This window comes from Schistocerca cancellata, chromosome 9, assembly GCF_023864275.1.
Source record: "Schistocerca cancellata isolate TAMUIC-IGC-003103 chromosome 9, iqSchCanc2.1, whole genome shotgun sequence".
NCBI lineage: Eukaryota > Metazoa > Arthropoda > Insecta > Orthoptera > Acrididae > Schistocerca > Schistocerca cancellata.
This window is the reverse complement of record NC_064634.1, coordinates 127,256,267-127,278,807: the sequence shown is the minus strand read 5'-3', so window position 1 is coordinate 127,278,807 and position 22,541 is coordinate 127,256,267.

Genomic DNA, 22,541 nt, shown 5'->3' with positions numbered 1-22,541 from the left:
TCTCTATAAAAACCAAATCAGCTGTTATGTTAATACAGGACTCAGGGAAATGGGGTGGTCTTTCTCTCAGCTCTGAGCAAATGAACAAAGTTAACTAGCTGACAATAATCACTCCGATAAACTAGCTGCGCAGTGTTGCAGTCTTGCCTCAAACTTCTTCTGTTCAAAAAAAAAAAATCAAAATTTTTATTCTTTCCGGCAACGGCCTTGCCGCAGTGGATACACCGGTTCCAATGAGATCACCGAAGCGCTGTCGGGCGTGGTCGGCACTTGGATGGGTGACCATCCAGGCCGACATGTGCTGTTGCCATTTTTCGGGGTGCACTCAGCCTCGTGATGCCAATTGAGGAGCTACTCGACCGAATAGTAGCGGCTTCGGTCAAGAATACCATCATAACGACCGGGAGAGCGGTGTGCTGACCCCACGCCCCTCCTATCCGCATCCTCCACTGAGGATGACACGGCGGTCGGATGGTCCCGGAAGGCCACTCGTGGCCTGAAGACGGAGTGCTTTTTTTATATTCTTTTCGCCTTTCAACAAGTACGTCATATTCATCCTTACTGTCCTTTACAATAACTCTTTCTCCATCTAGGAGATAGTCACAAGTAAGACAGCACTGCTGAATACTTGCATCACCTACCGCACTTCAGTTAACAGTGTATTAGATTGCGCAGAAACAAAGACTGTGCCACAACAACACCAAAAATTGTGTAATGGGCAATAAGATAACTTGTTCGTTCTCTGAGGTTATTGATAAGTTGCAAAAAAATCAAAATGACATGACCTCCTTACATAATGTGCCAAAAGCGTCATTTTTAAAAACCACAGAGACGAAAAGTATCGTCTAATCGTAACGATTACAATATAACTGCTGGAGATGCTTTGTCAGTAACAGCAGAAAACACTAGATGAACGAGCTTTTCAAGTTTCAGATAGCTTAACACAGGGACGAAGCAAAGTAACAAGAAGAGGTTACGCTTGGTGAGCGTGCGACAGAATTTGTATGCAGTATCTCGCAATTGGCGCATTTTTCTAATAGTTTATTGCTCTTTTTTTCACACCAACGTTTCCTCGAGGCTAGCACAACATTAATATATGAATTAACTAGGTCTAATTGTAAAAACAGTCTGATATTTATTATGGCACTTGTGGCCGGGTCTGACTAAGTGGTCAGCACTGAATGTTCTTTCATCTTGGAGAGTATTGGCGACGCGTAGTAATGCTTCCTAGATACTCAATGCGAAGATAAACTTGTCTCCTGAGGCAATTGCTCATCGGCTCTTGCTTAACTAAAGAGTTGAGGGTCACATAAATACGGTGAAACCGGGAGAATGAGTAGGCATGGAGTCTAGGGAACTCACAGTTCACATCACCATAAAATAACTTGAAAAAGCTAAGCATTGGTAAAGCAACGAGTTTAGATGAAATGAGGTTGATGAAATAAATTAAAAATTTCGGGATGAAACCTAAATCATTTCTTCCGTAGGTACTTCCGTTTTAAAATCACCCCAGCACAGGTAACAGAGGCCAAATACCTGTAATTAAAGATCTCTTCGAGTCGTTTTAAACTGGTAAGTAGAGGTCGCAGTTGGGAGCCTCGGGCGTCATTGGGGCAACCAAAGAGCGCTGTTCGACGCACTTGTAGGCCAGCTTAGCAATAATGTGCTCATCCTTAGAGCGGAAAAATGAATTAGTCTTCGGTTCTAATCCCGGTGGGGACAAGATATTTAGTTCTGTGAAAGCACCACTAACAGGCAGATCGACAATCAGTAAAAAACAAATCCTAAGACAACTTCTTCCCCATAAATTTTGTCGCTATGTTGATTCTGTACCCTGTAGAAGTAAAGGTAAAAAACTTGCTGAATCGCAGACTTGTTAGTGTGCTTTTCCTGCTTCTGTGAATTGTAATGACATAGTTGTGGCACTGAATGATTTCTTAACTGGATTTTGTTTTATATCTACGCCGGCAGCTACGTTTTCATGTTTTCCTTGTAGTCCTGTAACGCTGCTTTAATATGAGTGTGGACTGAAAATAGAGAAGCCGAAAGTGCTATTGTCCTGCTAATTCGTAACAATTTGTGATACTTTGTTTTTGTTTTTCGTAAGTTACCGTGATAACTTGTAATTCACTTGTATTAGCACAGTGCATCCTGAGCAGCGTTTTTTCGTTAGTTCATTGAACACAGCAGATAACCGCAAGACATCAATAAATCAACAGAAATATAGCTACCAACGCTATCTAAAAAGAGCCTATAATGTTCGCATAATTTTTCGACTTTGGTCCTATAGACAATATGTTGGCAGCACTTCGTCTCCTTGCATGTTATGCTGTGTTAACACGCAGTTAAGCTGTGCAATTCACCATAACAATGAGGCGAGGTGTCTCGCAAATTCTGTCATCGACCGTACGTCACGTTATGGTCTCGCTCGCGAAATACTGTGTGAATTGCGGCCGCCACTGTGATTCAAGAGTTCGAGAGAAAACATGTCATGTCCGAGGACGGGTCAAGTTACGTTTCACAATATTTACAGAAAGGGGGGGGGGGGAGGCAGGATAAATGGGTATGCTCGTTGCTGGGACGTACTGCAGTTTTCTTAGCCACAGTGCTGTTTGTCTGAAATGCTATATTGCGAACATATTTCTTGCAGTGCATTGGCAATAGGAAATATGTTCTCCCATATATGTTGGTTCGAAGACCTTTCAAGTGATAGAACTTTGTATGCTGTCCTGGAGGGCGATAGTTTGTCAGAGACAGCGGTATTGTCGGGAGAGCCACAGGAAATATGATAGGACCGCTGTTTATCTCTGTGCACATACAGGGTTCAGGATGAAAGGTACATGCTCTGAGGGGTGACAGTGGTAGTGACTCTGAACTAAAATGTTCATATGGACTTACACGCTATTCCGAATGGTTTCCGAGATAGAATACATTTAATATCACTTTTGTACGTTTTTCTTGGATAACTCACAATTCCCTCCAGAGAAAACGTGTCGCAATTCAAAATTAAACTGGATTACATTTCGTACAAAACAGGTCCCATTCGTTTTTTCTCTGGACTAACAGACTGAGAGAAGAGAGTGCGAGAATATTGAAAATCTCGCGCGGTGCGCAAGCGCTGTAACTTAGGTAGTTTTTTTAGGCCAGTTTGAGGCAGTTTCCCGACTTGATAGACCACAAGTGTCCTGTATCGAATTGTTCTTCTCAAATTCCTCTACGCTACTGCGGTACGTTGTTAACAATGGCAGTGTTTGATTAATAGAAAAAATACCCTGAAGCGCCAAAGAAACTGGTATGGGCATGCGTATTCAAATACAGAGACATACAAACAGGCAGAATACGGCGCTGCGGTCGGCTACGCCTATAGAAGACAACAAGTGTCTGGCGCAATTGTTAGATCGGCTACTGCTGCCACATGGCAGGTTATAAAGATTTAAGTGAGTTTGAACGTGGTGTAATAGTTGGCGCACGAGCGATAGGACACAGCATCTCCGAGGTAGCGACGAAGTGGGGATTTTCACGTACGACCATTTCACGAGTGTACCGTGAATATCAGGAATCCGGTAAAGCGTCAAATCTCAGACATCATTGCGGCCGGAAACAGATCCTGCTTGAACGGGTCCAATGACGACTGAAGAGATCCTTTCAGCGTGACAGAAGTGCAACCCTTCCGCAAATTGCTGCAGATTTCAATGCTGGGCCATTAACAAGTGTCAGCGTGCGAACCATCCAACGAAACATCATCGATGCGGGCTTTCGAAGCCGAAGGCCAACTCTTGTATCCTTGACGTCTGCACGACACAAAGCTTTACGCCTCGCCTGGGCCCTTAAACACCGACATTGGACTGTTCATGACTGGAAACATGTTGCCTGGTCGGACGATTCTCGTTTCAAATTGTATCGAGCGGATGGATGTATACGGGTATGGAGACAACCTCATGAATCCATGGACCCTGCATGTCAGCAGGGGACTGTTCAAGCTGGTGGAGGCTCTGTGATGGTGTGGGGCATGTGCAGTTGGCATGATACGGGACCCCTGATTCGTCTAGATACGACTCTGACAGGTGACACGTGCGATAGCATCCTGTCTGATCACCTGCATCCACTGTGCATTCCTACGGACTTGGGCAATTCCAGCAGGACAGTGCGACACTCAACGCGTCCACAGTTGCTACAGAGCGGCGCCAGGAACACTATTCTGAGTTTAAACAGTTGAGCTTGAGCATATCTGGGATGCCTTGCAACGTGCTGTTCAAAACAGATACTCTTACAGATTTATGGACAACCCTGTAGGATTCATTGTGTCCATTCCGTCCAACACTACTTCGGACATTAGTCGAGTCCATGCCACGTCGTGTTGCGGCAGTTCTGCGTACTCGCGGGAGCCTTCTACGACATTAGACAGGTGTACCAGTTTCTTTGGCTCTTCAGTGTAAATAGCAACGTACATTATCTTAGAAGCCAGTGGGAAAAGGGCATATGTCCACGTGGCGTTTTTTGTTCAGAATCACTAACACTTCATCTCTCAAACGAGGTACCTTTCGTTCTGAATCACCCTGTATAGGAACTGACGTATAGTGTGAACAGCAATCTGTGCCTCATTGCTGATGATGATGTAATGTCGTCGTTGATGATACAGGATGACTTGGATATAACTGCTATTCGGTGTGATGAGTAGCAGCTTGTTGTGAATGTGCAAAAATGTAGGCCTAAGCTAACGCAGATGAGCAGGAGGAGCAATCCTGTAATTGTGGAATCTAGCACTGATGGTGTGTGCTAGAGTCAATCACGCAGATTATATATATAAGTTTAATGTTTCAAAGCGACATGAAATTGAACGAGTACATAAGGTCTATTTTAGGGAAGCGGAAGGGTCGATTTTGGTTTATTGGGAGAATTTCAAAGATGTGTAGCTCAACAGTAAAGTAGGCTGCTTACAGAACATTTGTGCGACCCATTCTTGACTACTGCTCAGTTAAAGGAAGACATCGAAGCAGTTCAGAGGGGTGCTGAGTGTTTTGTTACCAACAGGCTCGAACAACACCCTAGCCCTCGGTCATGCTCTCTGAACTCAAATGTGAGTCCCTGAAGAGAAGAAGGCGTTCTTTTCGCGAATCACTATTGGGAAGCTTTGTAAATGACATGAATATTCTCCTTTTCTCTGTAGAATTATTCATTCGTACCACCCACGACTCGTGTTTTAGCACATGTCACAACCTAAAAATCCTCGACATGCATGCGTGTCATCGTTATTATTGAGAAAGTTTGGAGAATCATCATTTTCGGCCGACTACAGAACGATCTTCCAGCCACCAATGGACATCTCGCTTAAGGATCGCAAAAACAAGATACGAGAACGCAGAGCTCGTGAGGAAGCATATAGGTAGTCATTTTTCTATCGCTCCGTTTGTGAGTGAAACACGAAAGGAAATGATTGTCAGTGGTACAAGGTACCCTTCGCCATGCACCGTATGACGGTTTGCAGAATTTATATATGGGTGTAGATGAATTTTGTGGAGTCTGTTGAAGGCCCTTAGCAGGTGGAAAGGGCAGATTCTGTCGTTGGATGTGTGACCAAGAACAGCGTTTTCAACATTTTCTTAACACAAAAGATGTGGTTCATATGGACTGTCACAGATTCAGCTGTGACTTTTTGTTTTCCTTCACGTGCAGAAAGTAGCTATTGGAAACATTTTGTTGTAGCCTACATGTATTGTATTTTTTGTACTACTTTTGCAGAGCACATAGATAACTGGAAAATAAAGAGGAAATAAACCTTGTAGTTTGATGGAAATTGTATACAGGGTGGTCCATTGATCGTGACCGAGCCAAATATCTTACGAAATAAGCGTCAAACGAAAAAACTACAAAGAACGAATCTTGTCCAGCTTGAAGAGGGAAACCATACGGCGCTGTGGTTGGCCCGCTAGATGACGTTGCCATAGGTCAAACGGGTATCAACTGCGTTTGTTAAAACAGTAACCCCCATTTTTATTACATATTCGTGTAGTACGTAAAGATATATGAATGTTTTAGTTGGACCACTTTTTTGCTTTGTGATAGATGGCGCTGTAATAGTCACAAACATATGGCTCACAATTTTAGACGAACAGTTGGTAACATGTGCGGTTTTTTAAATTAAAATACAGAACGTAGGTACGTTTGAGCATTTTATTCCGGTTGTTCCAATGTGATACATGTACCTTCGTGAACTTGTTATTTCTGAGAACGCATGCTGTTACAGCGTGATTACCTGTAAATACCACATCAATGCAATAAATGCTCAAAATTATGTCCTACAACCTCAATGCATTTGGCAAGACGTGTAACTACATTCTTCTCAATAGCGAGTAGTTCGCCTTCCGTAATGTTTGCACATGCATTGACAGTACGCTGACGCATGTTGTCAGGCGTTGTCCGTGGATCACGATAGCAAATATCCTTCAACTTTCACCACAGAAAGAAATCCGGGGACGTCAGATCCGGTGAACGTGCGGGCCATGGTATGGTGCTTTGACGACCAATCCACCTGTCATGGAATATGCTATTCAATAACGCTTCAACCGCACGCGAGCTATGTGCCGGACATCCATCATGTTGGAAGTACATCGCCATTCTGTCATGCAGTGAAACATCTTGTAGTAACATCGATAGAACATTACGTAGGAAATTAGCATACATTGCACCATTTAGATTGCCATCGATAAAATGGGGGCCAATTATCCTTCCTCCCATAATGCCGCACCATACATTATCCCGCCAAGGTCGCTGATGTTCCACTTTTCGCAGCCATCGTGGATTTTCCGTCGCCCAATAGTGCATATTATGCCGGTTTACGTTACTGCTGTTGGTGAATGACGCTTCGTCGCTGAATAGAACGCGTGCAAAAAATCTGTCATCGTCCCGTAATTTCTGTTGTGCCCAGTGGCAGAACTGTACACGACGTTCAAAGTCGTTGCCATGCAATTCCTGGTTCATAGGAATATGGTACGGGTGCAATCGATGTTGATGTAGCATTCTCAACATCGACGTTTTTGAGATTCCCGATTCTCGCGCAATTTGTCTACTACTGATGTGCGGATTAGCCGCGCCAGTAGCTAAAACACCTACTTGGGCATCATCATTTGTTGCAGGTCGTGGTTGACGTTTCACATGTGGCTGAACACTTCCTGTTTCCTTAAATAAAGTAACTATCCGGCGAACGGTCCGGACACTTGGATGATGTCGCCCAGGATACCGAGCAGCATACATAGCACACGCCCGTTAGGCATTTTGATCACAATAGCCATACATCAACACGATATCGACCTTTTACGCAATTGGTAAACGGTCCATTTTAACACGGGTAATGTACCACGAACCAAATACCGTCCGCACTGGCGGGATGTTACGTGATACCACGTACTTATTCGTCTGTGACTATTACAGCGCCATCTATCACAAAGCGAAAAAAGTGGTCCAACTAAAACATTCATATTTCTTTACGTACTACTCGAATATGTAATAAAAAATGGGGGTTTCTATTTAAAAAAAAACGCAGTTGATATCCGTCTGACTTATGGCAGCGCCATCTAGCGGACCAGCATAGCGCCATCTGGTTTCTCCCTTCAAGCTAGACGAGTTCCGTTCTTTGTAGGTTTTTCGTTTGATGCTTATTTCGTAAGATATTTGGCCCGGTCACTATCAATGGACCACCTTGCAGACATTTTTGATACGGCCTCTAGCGTTTTTTTCTGAGTTTCCATGGACAAAACAGGGCGCCATTTTTGAGAAAGTTCGTGCTGCATGACTTCCAGTATTCTGTCGTAGAGCATTTCTGACACAAACAGATATTGGTTGTTCCGGTTAATCAACCTTAAAGTTTGTTTGCAATAGTGTCGCTTGCTAGCTACCAATTTGAGCACAAAGGCTACATCCTGTATTGACGGTCTGCCTTTTATGCTCTTATCTGGACGATTCTTCTGCCATTTCTTCACCTACGGTTTCCAGCAGAAATTCACGCCGTATATGCCTCCAACCATTTTAGCTCATAGATTCATAGCCAAATTACAGTAGGTCTTGAATCAATGGGATATAAGTCGTTACCATTTTTTTCTGTCACTGTTTATCAAATCAATTTCATAGATGTGAGTATAGGAGTTTGCTCAGGACTACTAATAAAATATGTCTGGTATGACGAAGGTGTAATTGCTCCTCACGAAGAAACTGCATGTCATACCTTGACTTTAGCACAAGGACAACGGCAGTGAACGTTCTTACAACTTGCCAACGAAAAAGAGAAGAAGGAACTTCACAGCTTTACAGCCCTTAAAAGATCCACTCACAGATTGGAAGGGAGCTCAAAGCGTGCCAGCAACAGTGAGTCATCAGTTCGTCTTTCTTTTCAAACTCATAAACATTTCAATATACGAGATATGACTGACAGCTAACTGCCTGTCGCCGTCCTGTACCGTTACCACTGGCGGCAACATCTGAGGAATGCCACATAACAGCTGTGTGCCACAACTATCGAGATCAGTGGTGGGACTATAGGTGGTCATTTTCGGGACATCGAGAACAGAAAATCGTGAAATAATAATTAATTATTTTTTGTGGGCCATCAGTCTTCTGACTGGTTTGATACGACCAGCCACGAATTTTTCACCTGTGCCAACCTCTATATCAGAGTAGGACCTAGGCGCAAGGTTCCCAGTTATTTTCTGGATATATTCCATTCTCTGTTCTGCCCTACAGTTTTTACTCTCTACAGTTGTCTCTAGTATCGTGAGAGTTATTCCCTAACGTCTTAACAGATGTCCTATCATCCTGTCCTATTTGTCAATGTTTTCCACATTTTCTCTCACCGCTGATTACGTGAAGAACCTCCTTATTTTCTTATCAGTCCACCAAATTTTCAACATTCTTCTACAACACAACATCTCCAGTGCTTCTATTCTTTTCTGTTCCGGATTTCCCACAGTCCATGTTTCACTACCATACAATCCTGTGGTCCAAACGTATGCTCTCAGAAATGTCTTCCTCCAATTAAGGCCGATTTCTGTGCTAATAGATTTCTTTTGGCCACGAATGTCATCTCTGGCTGTGCTCCTTCTATCGTCCGTAAAGTGTTATTCTGCTTTCAAGATAGCAAAATGCCTTTGTTTCATCTATTTCGAGGTCTCCAATTTTTACGTTAAGTTTATCGCTACTATCATTCCTGCTACTTTCCATTACTTTCATATGTTTACTCTCACTCCATGTTGAGCACTCATAAAGACTGTTCATTCCATTCAACAGGTCCTGCAATTCTTCCTCACTCTCACCGAGGATAGCAATATCATCAGCGAATCTTATCATTGATATCGTTTCAGCCTGAATTTCAATCCCACTCCTGCACCTTTCCTCATTTCCGTCATTGCTTCTTCGATGCATAGATTGAAAAGTCTATATTCCTGTCTTATGCCATTTCTAATCCGGATACTTCGTCCTTGGTCTTCCATTCTTACTATCCTCACTTGGCGCTAGTCCATATCTCATATGACCTACCTTTACCAAAACGTTACACAAGTTTTTCTGAGAAACTCGAATATTTAGTACCATTTTACACTGTCGAAAGCTTGATCTCGATCGACATCTTCTATAAATGTATCTTGCTTCCGTTATCAAACACAGTGTCATAATTGAACGAACAAAGGAGAATTAGACACTAATTCACTATACGAACCTCTTGTGAGGTCCAAAGATAATGGACACGAAATACACTCCTGGAAATGGAAAAAAGAACACATTGACACCGGTGTGTCAGACCCACCATACTTGCTCCGGACACTGCGAGAGGGCTGTACAAGCAATGATCACACGCACGGCACAGCGGACACACCAGGAACCGCGGTGTTGGCCGTCGAATGGCGCTAGCTGCGCAGCATTTGTGCACCGCCGCCGTCAGTGTCAGCCAGTTTGCCGTGGCATACGGAGCTCCATCGCAGTCTTTAACACTGGTAGCATGCCGCGACAGCGTGGACGTGAACCGTATGTGCAGTTGACGGACTTTGAGCGAGGGCGTATAGTGGGCATGCGGGAGGCCGGGTGGACGTACCGCCGAGTTGCTCAACACGTGGGGCGTGAGGTCTCCACAGTACATCGATGTTGTCGCCAGTGGTCGGCGGAAGGTGCACGTGCCCGTCGACCTGGGACCGGACCGCAGCGACGCACGGATGCACGCCAAGACCGTAGGATCCTACGCAGTGCCGTAGGGGACCGCACCGCCACTTCCCAGCAAATTAGGGACACTGTTGCTCCTGGGGTATCGGCGAGGACCATTCGCAACCGTCTCCATGAAGCTGGGCTACGGTCCCGCACACCGTTAGGCCGTCTTCCGCTCACGCCCCAACATCGTGCAGCCCGCCTCCAGTGGTGTCGCGACAGGCGTGAATGGAGGGACGAATGGAGACGTGTCGTCTTCAGCGATGAGAGTCGTTTCTGCCTTGGTGCCAATGATGGTCGTATGCGTGTTTGGCGCCGTGCAGGTGAGCGCCACAATCAGGACTGCATACGACCGAGGCACACAGGGCCAACACCCGGCATCATGGTGTGGGGAGCGATCTCCTACACTGGCCGTACACCACTGGTGATCGTCGAGGGGACACTGAATAGTGCACGGTACATCCAAACCGTCATCGAACCCATCGTTCTACCATTCCTAGACCGGCAAGGGAACTTGCTGTTCCAACAGGACAATGCACGTTCGCATGTATCCCGTGCCACCCAACGTGCTTTAGAAGGTGTAAGTCAACTACCCTGGCCAGCAAGATCTCCGGATCTGTCCCCCATTGAGCATGTTTGGGACTGGATGAAGCGTCGTCTCACGCGGTCTGCACGTCCAGCACGAACGCTGGTCCACCTGAGGCGCCAGGTGGAAATGGCATGGCAAGCCGTTCCACAGGACTACATCCAGTATCTCTACGATCGTCTCCATGGGAGAATAGCAGCCTGCATTGCTGCGAAAGGTGGATATACACTGTACTAGTGCCGACATTGTGCATGCTCTGTTGCCTGTGTCTATGTGCCTGTGGTTCTGTCAGTGTGATCATGTGATGTATCTGACCCCAGGAATGTGTCAATAAAGTTTCCCCTTCCTGGGACAATGAATTCACGGTGTTCTTATTTCAATTTCCAGGAGTGTAATTTCCGAGACGAACCTCTTGTGAGGTCCAAATATAATGGACGCGAAATAATTTCCGAGACTGTAGAGACCAGTGCGTCTGGAGGATTGAAATCTGATTTCAGTTATCATTGTGTCTGTCAATTTACGTTCATTTAAGTTCAGTCTGTCAGACGGCTGTACCTTGCAACGGGATAGTAGAAAAACATGGTTCAAATGGCTGTAAGCACTATGGGACTTAATATCTGAGGTCATCAGTCCCCTAGACTTAGAACTACTTAAACCTAACTAACCTAAGGACATCACAGACATCCATGCCCGAGGCAGGATCGAACCTGTGACCGTAGCGGTCGCGCAGTTCCAGACTGAAGCGCCTAGAACCGCCACCTGAGTGATCAGCAGGGCTCCTTGCTCAAAGTACAACTTGCAGAAATGCTTTATCTTGCAACCAAGGACACGACTTCCCTAACAGTTCTGAGCACTGAATATACAGGGCTATTACAAATGATTGAAGCGATTTCATAAATTCACTGTAGCTCCATTCATTGACATATGGTCACGACACACTACCGATACGTAGGAAAACATAAAGTTTTGTTCGGCTGAAGCCGCACTTCAGGTTTCTGCCGCCAGAGCGCTCGAGAGCGCAGCGAGACAAAATGGCGACAGGAGCCGAGAAAGCGTATGTCGTGCTTGAAATGCACTCACATCAGTCAGTCATAACAGAGCAACGACACTTCAGGACGAAGTTCAACAAAGATCCACCAACTGATAACTCCATTCGGCGATGGTATGCGCAGTTTAAAGCTTCTGGATGCCTCTGTAAGGGGAAATCAACGTGTCGGCCTGCAGTGAGCGAAGAAACGGTTGAACGCGTGCGGGCAAGTTTCACGCGTAGCCCGCGGAAGTCGACGAATAAAGCAAGCAGGGAGCTAAACGTACCACAGCCGTCGGTTTGGAAAATCTTACGGAAAAGGCTAAAGCAGAAGCCTTACCGTTTACAATTGCTACAAGCCCTGACACCCGATGACAAAGTCAAACGCTTTGAATTTTCGGCGCGGTTGCAACAGCTCATGGAAGATGATGCGTTCAGTGCGAAACTTGTTTTCAGTGATGAAGCAACATTTTTTCTTAATGGTGAAGTGAACAGACACAATGTGCGAATCTGGGCGGTAGAGAATCCTCACGCATTCGTGCAGCAAATTCGCAATTCACCAAAAGTTAACGTGTTTTGTGCAATCTCACGGTTTAAAGTTTACGGCCCCTTTTTCTTCTGCGAAAAAAACGTTACAGGACACGTGTATCTTGACATGCTGGAAAATTGTCTCATGCCACAACTGGAGACCAACAGCGCCGACTTCATCATTCAACAGGATGGTGCTCCACCGCACTTCCATCATGATGTTCGGCATTTCTTAAACAGGAGATTGGAAAACCGATGGATCGGTCGTGGTGGAGATCATGATTAGCAGTTCATGTCATGGCCTCCACGCTCTCCCGACTTAACCCCATGCGATTTCTTTCTGTGGGGTTATGTGAAAGATTCAGTGTTTAAACCTCCTCTACCAAGAAACGTGCCAGAACTGTGAGCTCGCATCAACGATGCTTTCGAACTCATTGATGGGGACATGCTGCGCCGAGTGTGGGAGGAATTTGATTATCGGCTTGATGTCTGCCGAATCACTAAAGGGGCACATATCGGACATTTGTGAATGCCTAAAAAGACTCAAATAATAAAGTTATTGTAGAGCTGCGAAATCGCTTCAATCATTTGTAATAACACTGTATAGTCTTTGAGCCAAGTGAGTGTCGATACATATTATGAGAGACAATTGCATGGCTTTCAAGAGGCATAGTGAGTCCATGGCGAACCACTGTAATTATAACACAAGAAATACATTAAGACTCATATTCCGCAACTTTTTATCAGACGAGCTAGATTTCGTATTACATGTCTACTAGCAACACATTATTTTAATAATGTTGTCCATATCTTCTGGTGGGCTGTGAAGCAACGAATTTCCCAACTCCAAGGTAACTAAGCGGTAAAGTAAATGATTATACGAGGCACTGCTGTTATAATGTCTTTCTTACATTACAGGCTAGGCATACTTATTAATACATTTCACCGACGTTGCGGTACTATTTACTGCCATCAGAACTCGCACTATCAGTTAATTTGTTACACATAACAAAAAGTCGGTATGTTTGGAATTATCGACTAATATTTTTGGTGGTTCTTGGTAATTTGTTTCGTAGTGCACTAGAAGGCATGGGCAACAGCCTTGTCGCAGTGGCTACACCGGTGCCCGTGAGATTACCGAAGAAAACGCTGTCGGGCGTGGTCGGCACTTGGATGGGTGACCATCCAGGCCGTCATGCGCTGTTGCCATTTTACGGGGTGCACTCAGCTTCGTGATGCCAATTGAGGAGCTACTCGACCGATTAGTAGCAGCTTCGGTCAAGCATACCATCATAACGACCGGGAGAGCGGTGTGCTGACCCCACGCCCCTCCTATCTCCATCCTCCACTGAGGATGACACGGCGGCCGGATGGTCCCGGTCGGCCACTCGTGGCCTGAAGACGGAGTGTACTAGAAGGCATGACTAACATGTTTTGACCAGTTTAGAAAATTAGCATCCAGTGTGTCGTATGAGATATCTCCATCCTCCACTGAGGATGACACGGCGGCCGGATGGTCCCGGTCGGCCACTCGTGGCCTGAAGACGGAGTGTACTAGAAGGCATGACTAACATGTTTTGACCAGTTTAGAAAATTAGCATCCAGTGTGTCGTATGAGATAAAAAGTTGAGAAATATAGGCGAAACTGTTTTTTCTAGTGTTTGTTGCTGTTGTGGTCTTCAGTCCGAAGACTGGTTTGATGCAGTTCTACATGCTACTCTACACTGTGCAAGCCTCTTCATCTCCGAATAACTTCTCCATCTTACATGCTTCTGAATCTACTTACTGTATACATTTCTCGAACTCCCCCTGCAAGTTTTATCTCCCATGCTTCCCTCCAATACTTAACTGGTAGTCCCTTGTGTTCTCAGAATGTGTCCAACCAGCCGATCTCTTCTTTTAGTCAGGTTGTACCACAAATTTCTTTTCTCCCCAATTCTATTCAGTATCTCCTCATTAGTTAGCTGATTTATGGGCCTAATCTTCAGCATTCTTCTGTAGTACCACATTTCAAGAACTGCTATTCTCTTCTTGACTAAGCCGTTTTTCGTCCACGTTTGGCTTTAGTACATGGTTCCACTCCATGCAAGCTTCCAGAAAAGACTTCCTAACACTTAAATCTATACTCAATATCAAGAAATTTCTGTTCTTCAGAAACACTTTTCTTGCCATTGCCAGTATACATTTTACAACCTCTCTATTTCGGCCATCATCAGTTATTCCGCTACCCAAGTAAAAAACTCATCTACTACTACACGTGTCTCGTTCCCTAATCTAAATCCCTCAGCATCGCCCGATTTAATTCGACTACATTCCATGATCCTTGCTTTGCTCTTGTTCATGTTCATCTTATATCGTCTTCTCAAGACACTGTCCATTCCGTTCAACTGCTTTTCCAAGTCCTTTGCTGTCTCCTACAAAGTTACAATTTCATAGGCAAACCTCAAACTTTTCATTTCTTCTCCTGGAACTTTAATTCCCATTCCACATTTCTCTTTGCTTTCCTTTGCTACTTACTTAGTGTGCAGACTGAGTAACATTGGCGATAGGCTACAATCCAGTCTCTCTCCCTTCTCAACCGCCGCTTCCCTTTCAAGTCCCGAGGCTCTTATGACTACCTTCTATGAAACGTCCCCTTTGAAAATTAAGAATGACTGTGCTGGTAAACTTCTACGTTACTTGATTTTCAAACAGCTGAGTAAAACTATACGTACTCAGACATTTCTCTCTTTACTTGTTCTGATCATCACTAAACTGACACACAATATTTTTAGCGCAACCCAGTCTGACTTTCAATAATCCCTACAAAAGAATGGCCCTGACTAACAATAACCTATACCTTCCCTGAATCACTTACCTCACAAAAATCTTCGTTACTCGAACTACTGCAATACAGCGAGCGCCAATACTGCCAGCTAAAATAAAAAGATTCTAAGTACTGAAGGCACTAACTACTGATAGGCGTAGTTAGCAAATGAAAGATTTTGATAGAGAACAAACAATGTATTTACCTTAATAATGTCCAAAAGTTATCATATATATATATATATATATCAGTTCATGATATACAGTATTACAAATTTACTCCTTCTGATGGACACACGTCCAGATCGTCCGCTCTCAAAACTCTGCCATCTCTCTTCCCACATCCACCACTGCTGGCGGCTCACCTCCAACTGCGCAACGTTACGCGCTGTTCACATCCAACTGCCCAACACTACAATAGCAAATATTCCAACAATGCAAACCAGCCACAGACTATACACAGAGCAGTCAGCGATTTTCATACAGAGCACTACGTGGCATTACCAACATAAAAACCTAAACATCGTACTTACACTTCTGGTTTCTGAGCAGGTTGTAAATAGTCTTTCATTCCCTGTATTTTACCCCTGCTACTTTCAGAATTTCAAAGAGAGTATTCCAACCAACACTGTCAAAAGCTTTCTCTAAGTCCACAAATGCTACAGACCTAGATTTGCCTCTCCTTAACCTATCTTCTAAGGTAAGTCAGAGGGTCAGTACTGCCTCGCGTGCTACTGAATTTCTCTGGAATCCAAACTGATCTTCCCCGAGGTCGGCTTCTACCAGTTTTTCCATTCTTCTACAACGAATTCGTGTTGGTGTTTTGCAACTATGACTTATTAAACTGATAGTTCGGTATTATTCTCACCTGTCAGCCGGCCGCGGTGGTCTCGCGGTTCTAGGCGCGCAGTCCGGAACCGCGCGACTGCTACGGTCGCAGGTTCGAATCCTGCATCGGGCATGGATGTGTGTGATGTCCTTAGGTTAGTTAGGTTTAAGTAGTTCTAAGTTCTAGGGGACTGATGACCACAGCTGTTAAATCCCATAGTGCTCAGAGCCATTTGAATCATCTCACCTGTCACCACCTGCTTTGAACTGGAATTATTACTGTCGTCTTGAATTCTCAGGGTATTTCGCCTATCTCGTACATCGTGCACACCAGATGAAAGAGTTTTAGCGTGGCTGTCTCTCCCAAGGCTGTCAATAGTTCTGACCGAATGTCGTCCACTCCTAGAGCCTTGTTTCGACTTATGTCTTTTAGCATTCTGTCAAATTCCTTTCGCAGTATCATATTTCTTATATCATTTTCATCTGCGTCCACTTCCATTTGTACAATATTGCGTTCAAATTCATATCCCTTGAGTAGACACTGTATATACTCCTTCCACCTTTCAGCTTTCCCTTCTTTGCTTAGGACTAGTTTTCCATCTGATTTCTTGATTTTGCTACAGCTCCTTCTCTTCCCTCCAAAGGCCTCTTTGTTTTTCATGTAGGCGGATCGATCTTTCCCCTAGTAAAATATGCTTCTAAATCCTTAAATTTGCCCTCTAGCCATTCCTGCTTAACCGTATTGCGCTTCCTGTCCAGCTAGTCTTTTTGATCTTTGTATTCCGCTTCTCCTGTTTCATTTGCCTCGTTTTTATATTTGTTCCTTTCATCAATTAAATTCGATATCTCCTGTATTTTGATCCTCTGTTGCCGTCAGTACTTCATCTCTCAAAGCTGCTCTTTCATCTTCTACTGTATTCCTTTTCTAACCAATCGTTGCCTAATGCTCCCTCTGAAACAAAAACCTCTTGTTCTTTCAAACTATCCAGGTCCCATAGTTTTCTATCTTTTTGCAATTTATTTAGTTTTATTCTACGATTCATAATCAATAAATTGTAGTCAAAATCCATATTTGCCCCTGGAAATACCTTCCAGTTTAAAATCTGGTTCCGAAATCTCTGTATTATCATTATACAATTAATATGAAATCTTCCGGTGTCTCCAGATCTCTTCCGCGTATACAACCTTGTTTTATGATTCTTAAACCAAGTGTTAGCTACGGTTAAATTATGCTCTACGCAAAATTGTATCACGCGGCTTCCTCTTACATTCCGTTCACCCAGTCCATATTCACCTACAAGTTTTCCTTCTCTTCCTTTTCTTAATATCGAGTTCCAGTCCCCCAACACAATTAAATTTACATATCCCTTAACTATATATTTTTTATTACGAACTTTGGCCAATTGTGGACCGCCTGGAACCTAAGACAAAGGTACAATTTTTTCCTTTTTATCTTCCAGAGCTTCTTCATGTGTTGGTTGATGGCATGCCTTTGTTCGTCTGACATCACCCTCCTAGACTGTGAATTCCGTTGTTGGACAGGAAATTTTGCAGTATTGATCAGTAGCCTGAAACCTTAGCTGTTCCGTATGGTGTCTTCTGCGACGGTAAGTTTTCTCAAGTCCTTTCTTGTCTCTTGCAGCCATCCCTTGGTGTTGTTTTTTTTTTATTTGGAAACGAAATTAAAAAATTTTTCATTAGCCTATTGTCATTCATTCTGTAAATATGACTGTAAAACTTTAATCTCCTCTTTCTTATTGTGTCTGTGATTCATTCTATGTTTCTTTATAGATCTTCATTTCTCCTCTTCGTCCAGCTGTTATCTTTGTTCTTTTGTGGTCCTAAATTTTTTCTCACTATTTTCTTTTCTTGCTTTTCCAGCTCTTCTTGTTCACCTCTTTTAATCAAAGTTAGGCCTTCACATCCATTAAGTGCTTCCGGTATAACTGGTGTTTCAGTCCTGCCTGGAATGACACTGATCATTCATTATTTTGGTGTTGGATGAGTTTGTATGCTAATTCCATTTTCTTCGATCTTTCCTTACTTTTGATGTTATCTAAACCATATGATTGTACATATTCTCTCAAATTCTTAAACTTATCAACTCTTTTGATGTTTCTGTGTTGTATTTGTATCTATTTTTCTATGTTGTGTTTATGTTCAGTGTATTCCGTTTTCTGATGTGATATTAATAATCGGGGTTTAGCTGCAATTTCGTGAAGTGTTTCTATCATTACCTTTGCATCTGTTTTGTCCTTAGAAATTACTGCAATATCATCAGCAAAAGTGAGACATTTCATCTCAAATCTTCGACTCCCTTGTCCTAGATGGATTCCTTCGATATTTTTCTCTTGTAGTTCTTTCTCTCATGACCTTGTCTAAGATCCATTCTCTCCTGACCTTGTCTAAGATAAGCTTGAAGAGAGTCGCTGGGAGCGCATCGCCCTGCCGAACATCTGTGTTAATTCTGAAGGTTCAGAAACATCTCCAAGAAATTTACCTTTGAAATTGAGTCTGTTCGACTAATTGGTGGTTTTGCCGCTACCTGCTTTTTCCTGTGTTAGGAAGTCTGTCTGTCTACAGAATCGTAAGTTGTTTTGAACTCTATGAATGTTATGGTTCTGTTAAGGCTCCTGATCCTGAGGATAGTTTTCAAGTTAAAAATTTGCGCTAAGCGCTATCTATTTTTTCTTAAACCCGCTTGGTACTCACCAGTTGTGTGTTCTGCTGGATCCTCTACATTATCCAGCAGAGCTTTGAATACAACTTTGTAGCTGATTGGAAGCAAAGATATGTCTCGGTCATTGTTGACGTCTGTGCTGTCACCTTTCGTATGTAGCGGATGGATTATGGCTTGTTTCCAGTCGTCCGTATTCTTCCTTTCTCCCAGAAATCTTTAACAATCTCATAAATGGTTTCAGCTGCCCACTTCCCTCCCAGTTTCCACGCCTCCTTAGGTTAATTGGGTTTAAGTAGTTCTAAGTCTAGGGGACAGATGACCTCAAATGTTAAGTCCCATAGTGCTTAGAGCCATTTGAACCATTTTTTTATTCCACCATCTACGTTTCCTTCTTTTTCATGGATGTTGTTTCTATCATTGCTTTCCTGATTTCATCCCAATTTCCCATCTTCTTTATGTGAAGCTTTTAAACGAATTCGTTCTTGTTGTCTGACAGAAATTTTGTGTCAATTCTCTGGACATTTTTAATTTTGGGGTTTGGTTTTTTAGATTGAAATTTGTCTCTGATTTCTGTTAAAAAGTGGTCGGAACCTATTCCTGAGCCGTACGTTCATAATTTCTTTATGATTTTGTTTGGTTATTGAGACATTATCCACTTGATATAAGCCTAAATATGTATTAGGAGAAAACCAGTTCTTCTTTCTCCTTGGTAGTTTTATGATAAAGGTTGACATCAGTTTTAAATCCAATTGTCTGCAAAAGTTGATGAGCCTTTCTTCGTTCTTATTAGTGCATTGGTGTGTGCAGAAAAATTTCCTACTATCACCTTGGAAAAACTGGTAGAAGCCGACCTCGGGGAAGATAAGTTTGGATTCCGTAGAAATGTTGGAACACGTGAGGCAATACTGACCTTACGACTTATCTTAGAAGAAAGATTAAGAAAAGGCAAACCTACGTTTCTAGCATTTGTAGACTTAGAGAAAGCTTTTGACAATGTTAACTGGAATGCTCTCTTTCAAATTCTAAAGGTGGCAGGGGTAAAATACAGGGAGCGAAAGGCTATTTACAGTTTGTACAGAAACCAGATGGCAGTTATAAGAGTCGAGGGGCATGAAAGGGAAGCAGTGGTTGGGAAAGGAGTAAGACAGGGTTGTAGCCTCTCCCCGATGTTATTCAATCTGTATATTGAGCAAGCAGTAAAGGAAACAAAAGAAAAATTCGGAGTAGGTATTAAAATTCATGGAGAAGAAGTAAAAACTTTGAGGTTCGCCGATGACATTGTAATTCTGTCAGAGACTGCAAAGGACTTGGAAGAGCAGTTGAACGGAATGGACAGTATCTTGAAAGGAGGATATAAGATGAACATCAACAAAAGCAAAACGAGGATAATGGAATGTAGTCGAATTAAGTCGGGTGATGCTGAGGGAATTAGATTAGGAAATGAGACATTTAAAGTAGTAAAGGAGTTTTGCTATTTAGGGAGTAAAATAACCGATGATGGTCGAAGTAGAGAGGATATAAAATGTAGACTGGCAATGGCAAGGAAAGCGTTTCTCAAGAAGAGGAATTTGTTAACATCGAGTATAGATTTAAGTGTCAGGAAGTCGTTTCTGAAAGTATTTGTATGGAGTGTAGCCATGTATGGAAGTGAAACATGGACGCTAACTAGTTTGGACAAGAAGAGAATAGAAGCTTTCGAAATGTGGTGCTACAGAAGAATGCTGAAGATAAGGTGGGTAGATCACGTAACTAATGAGGAGGTATTGAATAGGATTGGGGAGAAGAGAAGTTTGTGGCACAACTTGACTAGAAGAAGGGATCGGTTGGTAGGACATGTTTTGAGGCATCAAGGGATCACAAATTTAGCATTGGAGGGCAGTGTGGAGGGTAAAAATCGTAGAGGGAGACCAAGAGATGAATACACTAAGCAGATTCAGAAGGATGTAGGTTGCAGTAGATACTGGGAGATGAAGAAGCTTGCACAGGATAGAGTAGCATGGAGAGCTGCATCAAACCAGTCTCAGGACTGAAGACCACAACAACAACAACACCTTGTATTTCTCTACTCTGCCGATTTCTGCGTTGAAGCCTCCTACGAATAGTTTAACGTGATGTTTTGGTATTTTTGAGGTCTCACTTTCTAGTGTGTTCCAAAATTGTTCGACTTTTTCTGGATTTCTTTCTGTTGTTATTGTTGGTAGGTGCATGTGCATTTATTATGGTACAGCCCTTGTCTACTGATCTAAACGAGACTAGTTATATTCGCTCCGATAGGGACGCGAAAGTAGTCATGGATTCTGTTGGATTCCGTTTGACCATGAAAGCTGTTCCAAGCATAGTGGTATTCGGTTTGTTCTTTATGGCCATTTAACCTTTATAGATCCTGTAGCCCTATCAAAGTGCGTTCTCATCACCGTATCTTTTTTCCTGAAATGCTATGTTGCGTCTGTTTAACACATTCGTCAATTGTTTAAGTTTCGCAGTCATTCGTATGTTCAATGCGTCTAGCAGATGGTTTTTCTTAGGCTGTACGCGAGATGTTCTAGGAAGCTCCGACTTTCCCTTACATAAAGTTCTAGGCTCTCCAGAACCCTATGGGCTTGTTACGTCATTGTTTTCACTGATAAATAGCTGTTTACCTCCTGGAGTGCTTTTCCGTTCGGTGTTTATCATGTCTTGGTTGGAAGTAAATCAGGAAGGGGTGCTAGGCCCTTGGTGGGATATTTGATCGAATCGCCAGATGGGTCTTAACAGGCCGCTCAATATGGGAACAGACGCATTCCGAAGCCGACCCCTTTGCTACTGGTTTCTGTAGCCGCCATCATCATGTAGAGAGACACCGACCACGTAGCCACTTTGTAAGTAGGCTGTTTATGTTTTCTTATTGGCAACGCTACGTAGCGCTCTGTATGAAAATCACTAGCTGTGCTGTGTGCAGTCTGTGGCTAGTTTGCATTGTTGTCTGCCATTGTATTGTTGGGCAGCTGGATGTTAACAGCGCATAGCGTTGGGCAGTTGGAGGTGAGCCGCCAGCAGTGGTGGATGTGGGGAGAGAGATGGCAGAGTTTTGTAATTTGTCATGAACTGATATATATATTATGACTATTAAGGTAAATACATTGTTTGTTCTCTATTAATATCTTTCATTTGATAACTACCCCTATCAGTAGTTAGTGCCTTCAGTAGTTTGAATCTTCTATTTAGCTGGCAGTAGTGGCGCTCGCTGTATTGCAGTAGTTCCAGTAACGAAGATTTTTGTGAGGTAAGTGATTTGTGAAAGGTATAGGTTAAAGTTAGTCAGGGCCATTGTTTTGTAGGGATTATTGAAAGTCAGATTGCGTTGCGCTAAAAACATTGTGTGTCAGGTTAAGCACAGTCGTATACAATTGTTCAAAGGGGACGTTTCAACTTGTCGCAAGTCAGACACGACGTGGATTTTTGTTCCGCTTGGTGGGTTACCTCTTCCGCTGGATCAGCCGCGCTGAGGTCCGTCCTCTCAGTCTTTACTACCTCAGAGGCATCACCGTCAGGAGAAAATGACTCGTCCGCGCTCTTTGCCGTTGAAATTAATATCTTCATTCGCCTCAGAAGCCGCCGATATTCTTCATCCCAGCTCCCACGTTCCTGACTACTTGGCTATCTCTGTCCTCTTACCAGTTATTAGGAATAAACTGTCTTCTGACCAAGCGACCAGCTGTTAGGAATAGACTGTCCGGCATTGGTCGTCTGGATCTTTGAGTACTGAGCTTCCCACCACGTCAAGGCTCAGTCTTCCGGAGAGGGGAGGGGGGGGGGGCTTAACTGTCTAGCAGTAGTAATAATAAATATACAATGTAACGAAGTATTTCATTTTAAGCACGTTAGTACTGGGCAGTGTAGTAGCGTGTACTGAATTTTTCGTGAAG